Source organism: Perognathus longimembris, chromosome 3, assembly GCF_023159225.1.
Source record: "Perognathus longimembris pacificus isolate PPM17 chromosome 3, ASM2315922v1, whole genome shotgun sequence".
In the NCBI taxonomy this organism is placed as follows: domain Eukaryota; kingdom Metazoa; phylum Chordata; class Mammalia; order Rodentia; family Heteromyidae; genus Perognathus; species Perognathus longimembris.
This window is the reverse complement of record NC_063163.1, coordinates 9457612-9470532: the sequence shown is the minus strand read 5'-3', so window position 1 is coordinate 9470532 and position 12921 is coordinate 9457612. Positions and strand designations below refer to the sequence as shown.

Sequence of the window (12921 nt, the reverse complement as noted above, 5' to 3'; positions counted from 1 at the left end):
CATAAACACTCTAGGCAGGTGCCAGGCCATTCCCAACTGTGAGGCCAGCATCTTAACCAATGTTAAGTCCTGGTTTGGTATTTTGATTTTTTAAATTATTGTTATAAAGATGGTATACAGAGGGGTTACAGTTGTATAAGTCAGGTAAGGAGTACATTTTCAAACAATATCACCCCTTTCCCCTCTCTCTCCCAGTTTCTCCCTCCCATCCTCACCCACAAGTAGTATAGTTCATTTTCAACATAGTGTCCAGTGAGCACCATTGCTGTATGTTTACCCTTTGTCTTTCTGTTTTTGTGCCTCCCCTTATACTTCCAAAGACAGATAAGTGAACAAACAGAACAAAAAGGAAAGGAAACAAAAATAGTAAAGAAGAAAAGACCTCTTGCTTTCATTCCCTGAAGTTCATTTCGATAACTACTATTCTGTATGATGAGATGCACCCAGGCATTGCGCCTTTCTGTTCCTTGACTGGTATTTTGAAAAGCATCCTTTTAAAAACAGAGGCACTTCTACCCCATCCCTAAATACATCATGGAACCTGTTTTCTGGGGGAGCTCATTGGCTCTTCCAGAGGAAGCCCTTGATGAGCCCGACCCTCAGCAAAGATGGCCTGCACTCAGCCTTCATTCGGAAGAAACTCCCTTTGAGCGTGGTGGCGGGATCGAGATGAACAAACACCGTCCCCAGAACTCTTGGAGCAAGTCAACCTCTCCCTCAAGGTGGAATGAAACTTGTTTCCACGGTCTCCTTCTGTTGCTTTTTAGGGAAATGTCATTTTATACCTGATAGTTCCTTCCCTCCTTCCTTTCTACTGGGGTCCACTTCAGGGTTCACATGTTTCCATAGAGGCATTCTAGCTCAGGAGGCAAGCAGACAAGCAGAAGAGATTGCCCAGCCATTGCCTTGGCCAGGAAGCAGATTCAGATAGCACAGGCTCCGTCAGTTACCTGTTAGGCCGTATTCTGTGCTCCTTAGGAGCGCACTCTTTAGGAGAGGGTGTCTGGACTCTGCCAGAAGCAGAGGCTAGCCCAGAATACCATCTACATGAGTCCTTCTATTCTCTCACCTTCTTCCTTTATCTGCAGCCAATGGTCAAGTGAGCAGCCCCCGGCCACCACACCACATCTGAGTGGAACCCACCCAGGATCTGCTACCTACGAACTCTTTTCCTCCTCTGTAGTATACGTTAGCATCAGTAGGTATGTTTCTCACGAACTCCTCCTCTTTTCCCACATTCTATAGATTTCCACATGTCCCCTAACAGGGTTGCCTCAGAAGGCTTTGGCTGGTGTGCCAAAGATCAGATGATCTTTAGATTAAGTTCCAGTGGAATGGTGATAAATATTTAATAGTAGGCTTCCTGTGGTGGGGAAGGAGGAGAGAGGATCAGAAAAGAAAGGCTCCGATTGGTAGCCTATGCCAACTTTAATGGTGTAAATATCCCCAGCGCAACCAGGTTCACACTCCCAATGAGACGTCACTGACCATGCAGTTGGGGTGAGACGGGCAACGCTGGTTCTTGTGAATTGATGCTGGCTGCTTCCAGCACAGCACTGAATGAATCCCTCTTTTAGGGAACATGACAACTGATGATTTTATGTTCTTTTCTCTATCTTGTTTCCATCGAACATTTACTTCCACCAGGCATGCCAATCCTTTAAGCCAGTAGTTTCCCAACACTTTTTTTTTGGGGGGGGGAAGGAAAGGGGCAGAATTTTTGATGTTCATATAAAGAAATAAAGTGCCATAAACCCATAGCAACCTGATTGGGAGGCAAGGGAAGGTGTTAAGCCCATCCCATGACAGGCAGATGCTCTATGTGAGGGTTTTATCCACATTCTTGGACGACTTGAAACAATTCTAGGAACCAAAGGACGTGTTTCTTGACATGTGATTGTTTTCTTGAACCATTTCTCAGAAAGTGAGATCGGTAATGTTTTCATCCACTTGGAACCACATTCACCCTCAACTTTCAGCAAGGTGGGGCCTCTGGAGTTAGGTGAAAAATGACCTCATACGTACTGCAGGACTAACTCCTGCAGTGGGAACCTTGTTCTGCTAGGATGCCTAATTTAAGTGTTTGTCTACAGCTCCGAATGTTCTCTGGCTTCTGCTGTCTACCGAACGCTGAGCACTGAGTCATACCACTTAACTTCCTACAGGTTCTCAGCCTGCTTCTCAATCAATACCTTTCTCAGTCTTGCTATCTGTGTGCCTCATACAGTATTATTTGGTGTTAATTCAGATGACCCTTGCATCTTTTTGTATATGTTTCCTCTCCAACAGCATGTTTCCATTTTTACATTAATCTGTTCTAGGACACAAATTATAGTTTAATGGGGATATGCTATTCGATCTTAATGGTCTCATGCTTTCTTTTGATGAGCTTCTTTCATTTTGATGAAAGAAATAAGCTTAGAATTTCTTGAGGCTTCAACAATCAAGTTATTAATAACTAACAGAAAAAGTCTAAGGCAGAAAGACAGCCTATAAAGATGGAGGATTCAAGCTGCAGGAATTTCTCCCAGTCCTGGAACCCTTCACATCTCTCCATCACTGCTTTGTGTGGGATCCAAAAGTTTGTCTAATTCCAATTCTTCCAAAATCACACATGTACCAATATTCTATCTCCTGGTCTAACAGGAGTGGGGAAGGCCAACCTGACCTACAGCTACATTAGTGGCCTCTCCAAACGGGCTTCACACTAGATATATGCTAACAGAACTACCTGATTAAAATTTTCTTCATTTCCTAAAAAAAAACAAAACAAAAAACTAAATGTAGAACTACCCTATGATCCAGCAATTCCACTCTTGCGCATTTATTCAAAAGATGGCAAACTAAGATACAGTAAAGCCACCAGAACAACCATGCTCACTGATGCACCATTCACCATATCCAAGGTATAAAATCAGCCCAGATGCCCCCCAATGGACAAATGGACCAAGAAAATGTGGTAAGAATACACGATGGAATTTTGCATGCCTGTTAGAAAGAATAATATTGCATCATTGCAAAAAATTAGAAAGACCTGGGAAAAAATATGTTAATTGTGAAATAAGTCATGCACAGCAAGAGACAAAGGATGCATGTTTTTGCATACACATAGGAGCTAAACAAAACTTATAAATATATAAGTAAACACTTCAGAGTGGTATGCAACTATATACCAATGCATTATCCAAAATATGGTAAGAACTCAAATGGCATAATTCCTCAGAATGGCTAACTCGCATCCAATAAAATAAGTATCAAGAATTGAGTACACTCATGGGGCAAGTGGGTCAAGGGGGAGAGAATAGACAAATGAAGAGAAGAAGGGGGAAGAATGTAGTTATAAAAATTCAGTGCATCTCCTAAAAATTAAGAAGAGTGAGGGAAGGATGGTGGAGAATGATGAAAGGAGTGACATTGATTAAATGCTTTGTATTCATAAACTGCTTCGTTAAATGGCAACTTCTTTGTACAACTACTTCAAGATAATAATATTCTGTATTTTAAAATGCCCTCCTTGTTGTAGGCTTTGTATCTCAATTCATACTACATTCCACAAGGTTATAAATTACTTAGCCTTTCCCTCTGCCTGCTATCCATTTGGTTGTCAAGTCTTATTAACTTCTTTTCTCAACTTTCTTTCACCTTTCTGAATTTTTATTTCTAGGTCCAACTTCTGACCTTCTTCTGGCTTTTTAAAATTTTTTTGCCCAATCTGAAAGGATATCTCTTCAATAACCATCAGTTGAAAGACTGGGTTACTATAGATTCTTTCTTCTACACTGCCTTCCTCCCACCCCATCAACTATGTCTCCTGTGTTCCATTTGTACACTACATGCCAACAAAAGTTCTAGAACATAAAACGGATCATACTGGGGCTGGGAATATGGCCTAGTGGCAAGAGTGTTTGCCTCGTAAACATGAGGCCCTGGGTTCGATTCCTCAGCACCACATATACAGAAAATGGCCAGAAGTGGCCCTGTGGCTCAAGTGGCAGAGTGCTAGCCTTGAGCAAAAAGAAGCCAGGGACAGTGCTCAGGCCCTGAGTTCACGGCCTAGGACTGGCCAAAAAAAAAAAACAAAAACAAAAACAAAAACGGATCATACTGTCCTCAGAAATCCATCACTGCATCTGCCATTTTACCCTCCCTGGCATGTCTTTGTCTCATAGCTACACAGACTCTTTGTTTTACCTAGGCACTTCAACAGCATTCTGGGGCAACCACAGCAGACCCTCTTCACCAACTTCCTCTTTCAACCTGACCCATCCTACCATCATCTGGCAATCACATCTCCACTGGCAAGTGTGATATTGTTTATGCCTTTCACTTAGGCCATGTACCAGATTGTCTCATGTTCCTCTCTGTGTGCTTTCTGAATCCCAGGGGCTTCAAAGTCTGGAAACTGCCTTTCACTGAATTCCTGCCAGAAGGTTGTGCTTAGATTCTGCCGATGGAAAAGCCCCAAGTAATAGTCAGAAGAAGAAGAGCAGTACATGGATGCTGTTTCTGTAGCAGAGTAAGCAGGTTAGAGGCCATTGCAGATGGCATAGGGGTTGTGTGAACATGGCTTCCAGGACTCCTGCGGATAGCCTATACTGCTATAGCAAGTGCTGGAGATCATGGAGTGACAGTTCCTGCAATTCCTGAACTGCTGGTTTTTGAAAATCTCTGGTTTTCAATTTCAGTGAAAAACTGATCACATCATAAGGCTTCCTAAATTCAAAAAGTAGCTTCCACTGACCCATTTCCTAGCCCTCAAGGGCTTTGTAAGCTTCGCACTCCCTGCACTTAAGATTTTCTGTTGGCACCAGTGGCTCAGGCTTGTAATCCTAGCTACTCAGGAGACTGAGATCTGAGGACTGCAGTTCAAAGCCAGCCTGCGCAGGAAAAGCAGTTCAAAGCCAGCCTGGGCAGGAAGGTCCATGAGACTCTTGTCTCCACTTAACCAGCAAAAAGACAGAAGTAGAGATGTGGTTCAAGTGGTAAAGCATTAGACATGAGCAAAATAGCTCAAGGACAATGCCCAAGCCCTGAGTTCAAAACCAACTCTCTCTCTCTCTCTCTCTCTCTCTCTCTCTCTCTCTCTCTCTCTCTCTCTCTCTCTCTCTCTCTCAATATTTTCAGCTGGAAATATCTATGTTCATTTCTATTTTACCAAGGCAGGTAACCAATGATTAGAAAATGAGTTTAAGCCAACCCTCAGTTGTTAGCGTACTGTTATGTCTAGGATTGTGTAAAACTATATGACTCCATTTCTGGTTCACTTCCAGGGTTAGATTCTGAATCTTTTGCCAAAATCAAACCACTATTAATTCAAACATATTTGATTAAGACTCTGAATTCTGCTGGCCTGTCATATAGTGGAACTTGATCTTCCCTTCTGGATAATTCTGCCTCTTGAAGTTGTGCTATAAATTACACAACCTATCTAAAATCACAGGGCTGCCATTCCCCAATTTTGATGATCACTAATGACTGGAAACTTCTTGTTCTTAACTCACTTTTTTTGGCTCCAATCAATGTTGGTTAATCATTGAATTCTTGGCCCTTCTTTTCAGATGACAGGTCATAGACCAAAGTTTGCTGCCCTGAACAGGGCATACCCCATCCATTTTTTTATGTCCTAATCTCTCTCCTTTTCCTGCTTGTCTAGACTTGAAATTCTAGCACCTCCACCCCATTGAGAAGAGCTTGATTGTATGAGCATGGTTATTGCTTAATGGTGGAAGGCCTGATTTCTTAAATTCTTGTATTTTCATTTTTTTTAATTGTAAATTGACAAACTATGGTTGTAAATTTTTCTGAGTTTGAGAAGCAACACTCACTGGCTCCTATTTCCTAGTCTCCAAAGTTGTTTTTTTTTTAAGACTTGAACCCCTTGCATTACATATTTTCTGCTGGAAATATCTGAAGCTACTTTTGTTTTCATTGTCTTTTTTTGTGCTGATATTGGGGCTATGAACTCAGAGCCTCAGGCTCTCTTTTCTTATTAATTGGAGATAAGAGTCTTCCAGATTTTTCCTGCCTACACTGGCTTCAAACTGTGATCCTCAGATCTCAGCTTCCTGAGAACTGTTTCTATTTTTACCAAATCATAAAACCAATAGTTAGGAAATGAGGGTATAAGGTATCAAAAACTTGGCAATTTTCAGTCCCATCCATTGATTTGAAACCTTCATAGCCAGCTTCGTGCGGAGGTATCATGAAAATCCAAAAGGAAGTTACATAGAGCCAACCATCATAAGTGATATATTATTTAATACGAAAGCACGACTCTGAATACCTCATGACAGATTTTCAGACGCCTGCAGTTTATAGTCCCTTTACTTGTGACATACAGCACCATAGCAACTTGTTGTACTTTTTACTCATAGGTGCTATTTCCGAGAGCATAGTTGCTGCACTAAAGCACTCTTTATTCTGAATATCAAGAGGTCCGTCATGTACATACACTCTGCTCTTGTATTAGCCCTCTAGAGTTTTTGCGATGTTGAAAGAGTTCTTTCTTTCTTCTGGCACATTTTCTGCTTTTCCTCTCTGGAAAATTTTTCTAACCACATGTGTACATTTAGTACTACAGACTCTTCCTTAAGAGGTAATTTATGGAAAACCAACCCATGCGTCCTGTGAGTGCCAATGTTATAAGTCCATGTAATCATGCAGTCCTGGGATCTGTTCCAGCCTGAAAGCAGGAGACTCAGACCTCTGCACAAGCCTCATGTCTGTATTCAGAAGGAGCTACACACACACACACACACACACACACACACACACACACACACAACACTGCAGCAATTATGTTATTTGCCTCTCTTCTCAATATGTGAATGAAGAAATAAGGTCAGCTAAAAGTGAGAAATATGGACACACTATCTATTCTTCTTGGAAATATTTTAGAAGTGATTCCACCCACCTATCACATTGTTCTGCAGGGTGAGTCACAAGCGGTGTGATGCTACAAAAGGCAGATTCTAGCATATTTACTCATAGACCTCCTGCTGGACAGATCAGCCGCTTAGATGTGCCAGGTTCAGTTTTGTAACCATGATGTGTGCTCTCATTGGAATGCATAATGGCAGCATGATGGCTCTATTTCTCTTCAGCATCTGACTTCATCCTAGGGCTTCATTCTCCCTCCGCTGCCCCCCCTACCCTTGCCATCAAGACTTGCTCCCAAATTCAATTGCTTGCTTTCCAGCGAGGGTTTCCATGACAACTTCCATTTGTGGCACTGTGGACTCCATCGCTCCTTCTTGTGTCTCCTTTGTGGCAGGGAGCTCTTCTCTCTATGTTAGACCTACATGTTCTTAGTTCCCTTCCTGTCCCCTATTTTGTTGTTCTTGACTTTGATCCCAGCTTCTCTAAGCTCAGTTTCCATATTGAATCTTGTTGTCAGATCAACCAGAGAGAGTCTGAACTAAAACGCATAGTTTTAAACCCTAACTTAACGTGCAGTTCTGGATCCAAAAAAAGAGTCTCTACACACACACACACACACACACACACACACACACACACACACACACACACACTTAAAAACTCAAGGCTAGCCATCATAGTACATACTATAATACCAAGCCTTGGCAACCTGAGGTAAGAGGATCATGTGTTCAAAGCTAGCTTCAGCTATATGGTAAGAGCTTGCCTCAGAAAAAAAAATAAAAAGAAACAAACAAAAGGAAGGACAACTAAAACCTCATCTACTGACCATTTCTTCCTATTTAGTCAAACATCCCTGTTTCTTTTACAGGTACATTTCTCTGCATTGGAGAAATTGCTCATCTGTGGAACGTGACAGCTTCCCAATGACAATTCGGCAGCCCTGTATAGAAGTAGGAGACTGGGAGCATAAAAAAAATAAAAAATAAAAAAGGAAGGGAAATCTGTAAGAAGATGTTCTAGAACCATAAAGGTCCAGGGGTTGAAGGAAAGAGGACAGCATGTTTTATGAGCTGGGGATGCTGCTGACGGCAAAACATGACCTTCACTCATTTCTGGAGCTCACTGGCCTTGCAAGTGACCACTGTGCACAGCCTGCCTTTAGTCCTTAGCATGTAGTGACCAGAGATCTGGTAGCTCTGCCTAAGCTGATGTCACCATCCCAGTCCGGACCCTCTCTGCAGTCTTCGTAGAGAAACAGAAGATCAGAATTTAAAGGTGGCTCCTGCGCATGCCCTCTACTCAGCACATACATCTCAGCCCTCCATGCGCTGCGGATCCGCTTCCGCCTCTGCAAGGCCTCTTTACCATAGGTTTCCATTGGTGACCATTATCCTGAGGTTCTGCTTGTGCATTGACACACCATTTGGAGGTGTGTAGTGCATGGTGCACACGTAGAAAGGAGAGGCAGACACACAATCTAATAGTGACATGAGATGAATAAATACTGTAAACCACGAACTATTCTATGTCATTGTATACTAGAGAGAATACAGATTCTTGTCAGAGCATTGGTCTGAGTGTGGGATCTTAGCTTCTTTCTCATCTAGCTAGAGGCCCTTGAATAAGTAATTCAATCTCTGGGAGACTGTGTTTTACCAAGAAAAAAAATGGTAATAAATAAATGCCTCCCTCTTATGGTTATGGAGATTATGGAGTAATGTTTATAATATATCCGAGACATTGGTAAGCCGCATGAAATTTCCGTGAAGATTATCATTTACATATATATATACATGTATATATGTATATGTATATATGTGTGTATATATATATATATATATATATAAAATGAAAATGCTCTTGTTGGCCTGTTTGATATTCTGGAGTTATTTCAGTCATGATTTATCTCAGAACCTGAGTATTGAGAGTGCTTGATCCCATTCATCTCAGTGAAATCAATACTTATGGAACACTTTCTGTGGACAGAGGGCAGGACTAGATTCTGGGGAGCAGAGAATGGCTAAGGAAGAAGAGAATACTTGTTTGGCTTCAAGGCACAGTACATATGGCTAAGACCCAAAGCACTGGACAAATGACTGATAGAAAATAAGCAAGAGACATAAGGAAATGTAGAGAGGGAGGCACCTTCTGGCTGGGAAAAGCATTTAGTAGAAGAGATAGCCTGGAGGAATGAGCAGAATCTGGCCTGGGAAGATAGGAAGAGACAAGCAGGAAGGCTTGTAGATGTAAATGAAGTTAAACATCTGTGTGGCCATATCCTGAGAAACAATGAATCTGACTCAAGTTGCAGCTTTGGAAGCACAGACTACTCAGTTTTCTAGCTAGAAAGGTCTCTAGCTATGTTAACATTTATTTTTAACAGCACAGGTAAAGGCAAATTACATACAATAGGTTTCCAGAGGCTTGCTGGAGTAATTCACAGAGAGCCTAGAAAGCCATTTGTAAAGTCTAAACTCCATAGCAGACATAATGGATATGTTTTGGAGGTATTTACGTTTATAATATAACTGAATGCATGTGCATCTCTTACTCCTGACATTGACCCATCTTTCATAATGATTCTTAAACCTGAAGATACCTGGATAGCTTGGGAAATACTGATTACTCTACCCCCAACTCCAGTTTCCGATTCAGTGAACCAGATAAGGCTTCGGAATCTGAATTTGAAAACCAGCACTGTACCCCCAAGCCACATTTCCAGCCCTTGAAAATCTGCATTTGTAGCCGGTTCCTGGGAGATGCTGATGAGCCCTGGATGTCCATTCAAGTCATGTGAGGGGCCTGTGTGGTCACGTGAGGGGCTTGTGCCCTGACCCAGAGACACTGGGGACAGGAAATAGCTAGGGGTAAATGTCTAAGGTTTCTAGGCGGTACTCTAGTACAGTTCGTCTTTTCTTATGCATCAGAGTCACTAGGAATCTTGTCAAACTGCACATTCCTTTTTAATGGATCTGGGTCAAGGTCTATGATGATATATTTCTAGTAAGCTCCCAGCAGATGTCAATGCTGTTGGTCAGGGGCCCTCACTTTTAGTAGCCAGGCTCTCTGAAGTTCACTGGTCTTTCTATTCTTTCCTTTTTTTCTTCTCTCTCTTCTTCCATGCTTTTCTTCCGTCTTCCCTTCCTCCTTCTGTCCCTTCCTTCCTTCTTTCTCCCTCTCTTTCTCTTTTCTTTCCTTCCTGCTTTCTCTACTTCCTTTCTTCCTCTTCTTTTCTTTTTTCCTTTCATTTCTTTCTCCAGCTTTTCACTTCATGCTTGCCTTCTGGTACAATATAATAACACCAGCCCAAAACCCTGTTCTAAATTATGCCCAAGAAAAATCCGATCCTCAGTGGATTTGATCACCGGCTGACTTAGCCCAGAGAAGGATTCCAATCAATGATGGGGGAGAGCAGATGCTGGAGGCATTGCAGGTGAAGGTGTCCCCCGAAGCCGTCTGTGCCAACCACCTGCTCTGCTTGGCAGGCCATTCGCACTCTCTCAGCTTCTCATTACCTCTCCCAAGCCTCCCTTGCCACCGGCTCTCCACAACTTGCTTTTATATATTCCACAAATACTCTTCATAATAAGCCTAATTCCCAGAGAGAGAATAAGAAGCTTTCTGGTCTATCTATTAATCATGAAGGCAATTGAAAGCTGGAAAGAAGGAACAGGAGAGAGATCTATAAACTAAATGGGAAATGCCCATTTGAAATGAATCCTTTGACAGGCCCCTGGTCTCCCCTATACCCCTTGTCCATGACTTTCAATGCTTTCTTCCCTGTTCTTTGGGTGTGGGGTGAGGGGAGGGGTGGCTAGGGCAGAGCATTGAGGGACTTTTTCTCCTTTCTTACATTCTTCAATGAATTCTGACAATCGTTTGAAGTGCTCCTGACACTTCAAACTCTCCTTGGAGGAGTTAGGAAACAACATGAGAACATTCCAAGGCTATAAGATGAACCTATTTCCCTCACAACCTTGGAGATATCAGTCCTAGGACACCCACATTATTTCACTTAAAGGAAGATGTCGGAGCGTGGACTACACATTGCTTTTGCTAAATTGGATTTGCACAAGCCAATGCCTCTGGAAGTAGGTAGGGCCTGAAATTCTTCTTCATGGGACTTCAGTCCATTACTACTGGAGGAAGGAGGGGATGGGGGGAGACTCGATCATCTCCATACTTTTTCCATGTGGGTGAAGACCTTTCTGCAAGAGTTCCAGAAACAGCATCCAAAGTGGACGTGAATATAAAGACATGGAAAGGCGCAGGAATTCAGGCCAAGTGTGATACTGGCAAATTTGGGTCACTCTCTCAATTAGTTTAGCTCCTCATCTGTGTGAGTACAGAAACAAAAGCTACTTGGAGCCCTCTCGGGGTTGGCAGAACATCTTAAAATACCCTCCTGAAAAGGAAGTGCTGTAAATTCAAAACAGATTTCCAAAATAAACGCAGCAGGGGTAGCTCCAAGAGCTGACAGAGCAGGCAGGCCCCGTCCTTGCCTGTTCTCGGGGTTGGAAACTTCGGTGCCCTGGAAGGCGACAGGCCTCCGCTCCGCGCCTGAGGCTGGCTCTGGAAGGGATGGATCATTCTGGAATGGAGCAGCATCTCTCCCCCAGCCATCTTCACGCTGTCGCAGGCTGCCCTGGTTCTCGCTAGCCTCCCAGGGGTGGCCAGGGACCCCCGTGGGCCGCCCGTGCTCCCCGTGAGCGCTCAGGGGGGAGGCCCAGCACTTGACACTCGAGTGTGCATCAGGCCCAGCCTGGTGAGCCCCATCGGGGGAGATGGGCAGCAATCGGTGCAACTGCTCTCAGAACGAAGCCCAACCCCGGTCGTGTTTGCGGCAGCCGGTTCTGCCACCAGAGCCAACTTTCCATGTTGGGAAGTACAGAAGTACAGATCATCTGTTAGGCTTTACAGGGGGTGGTCCTCCCCCACCCCCCCACCCACCCCCCTTCCAGAAGATCTAATTCGGTTGTGCAATACCGTCAAGAGGAGCCACTTGTAAATTATATTTAGGTGTGTGTGTGTGTATCCCTCGACGCACGACGGCGATGAATCATTTCCATTTCTGTACCGTTATATAACTTTACACTCACAAGAGGAGCTGCAAGCCCTTCCTGGCCAGGCGAGACCCCCCTGGCTCCCCGGCGCCCATCCAGAAGCATCTCCTGGATGATCTGGCGAAGCCTCGTGTTCCAATGGGAAGGGAGCAGTCACTGCACTAGGTCTAGTCGCCCAGGGTGCGGCCTTGGCTCTGGGTCCTGCTGGCTCGGTTCTCTATAACCAGGCCATCTGCTCCACAGAGAAACCAACAAGACCCCCAGGCTCTGGGAGCAGGAGCAGATTTGGGGCACAGCAAGGTCTTCTCTGGGCCCGAGGGAGGCCAGATTCCTGCAGGTGAAATGTTTCTTATTTTCCTTCCTCCCACCCGGGATGAGGCTCTAGGTCACTGGCAGGGGCAGGGGAGGGGGAAACAAGCTTTGCAAACGGTGTGAGCCACGTCGCATGGGCACGCGGCCCGTCACCAGTAATGTTGCTTATCTCCGCTGCAGTACTCTTTATTATTCAGGTAAGGCTCATGAATCTGCCCCTCAAGCTTCTGGAACACATTTCCTGAATTTAAAGGGCCATGGGGGTTCTGCTACCACACAACAAGTTAGGGCATGACAAGTATCTGCCTGGACGTGTCTAACCTGATTCCATATTATATAATATACGCGTATACTAAAACATCACATGGAACTGCATTCCTAAGTACAGTTTTGCACTTTAGTGTATCATTTCTGAATATATATAGAAATGTATTTATTATATTATATATTTATGTTATATGGGTGTATACATATGCATATAGATACATATGTACACACACAGCTATGCATATCTATTCCATGTATCTATATACACTTATATGTACATATAGATATAGACATGGGCACATATGTACACATATATGTATTTATATACCCATATAGATAGATACATATTTGTAGATGTATATATACAATACATATATCTATATACATATATACATAT

General features: G+C 43.4%; 1 long non-coding RNA gene across 1 annotated transcript; it reads left to right on the top strand.

Moving 5' to 3' along the window:
• Positions 1-2938: 2938 nt before the first annotated feature.
• Positions 2939-8593, top strand: LOC125347840. Its single transcript, XR_007210270.1, has 3 exons — positions 2939-2959; positions 4384-4465; positions 7751-8593. It is a non-coding gene; the product is annotated as an uncharacterized LOC125347840 (long non-coding RNA).
• The last annotated feature ends 4328 nt before the right edge of the window (positions 8594-12921 follow it).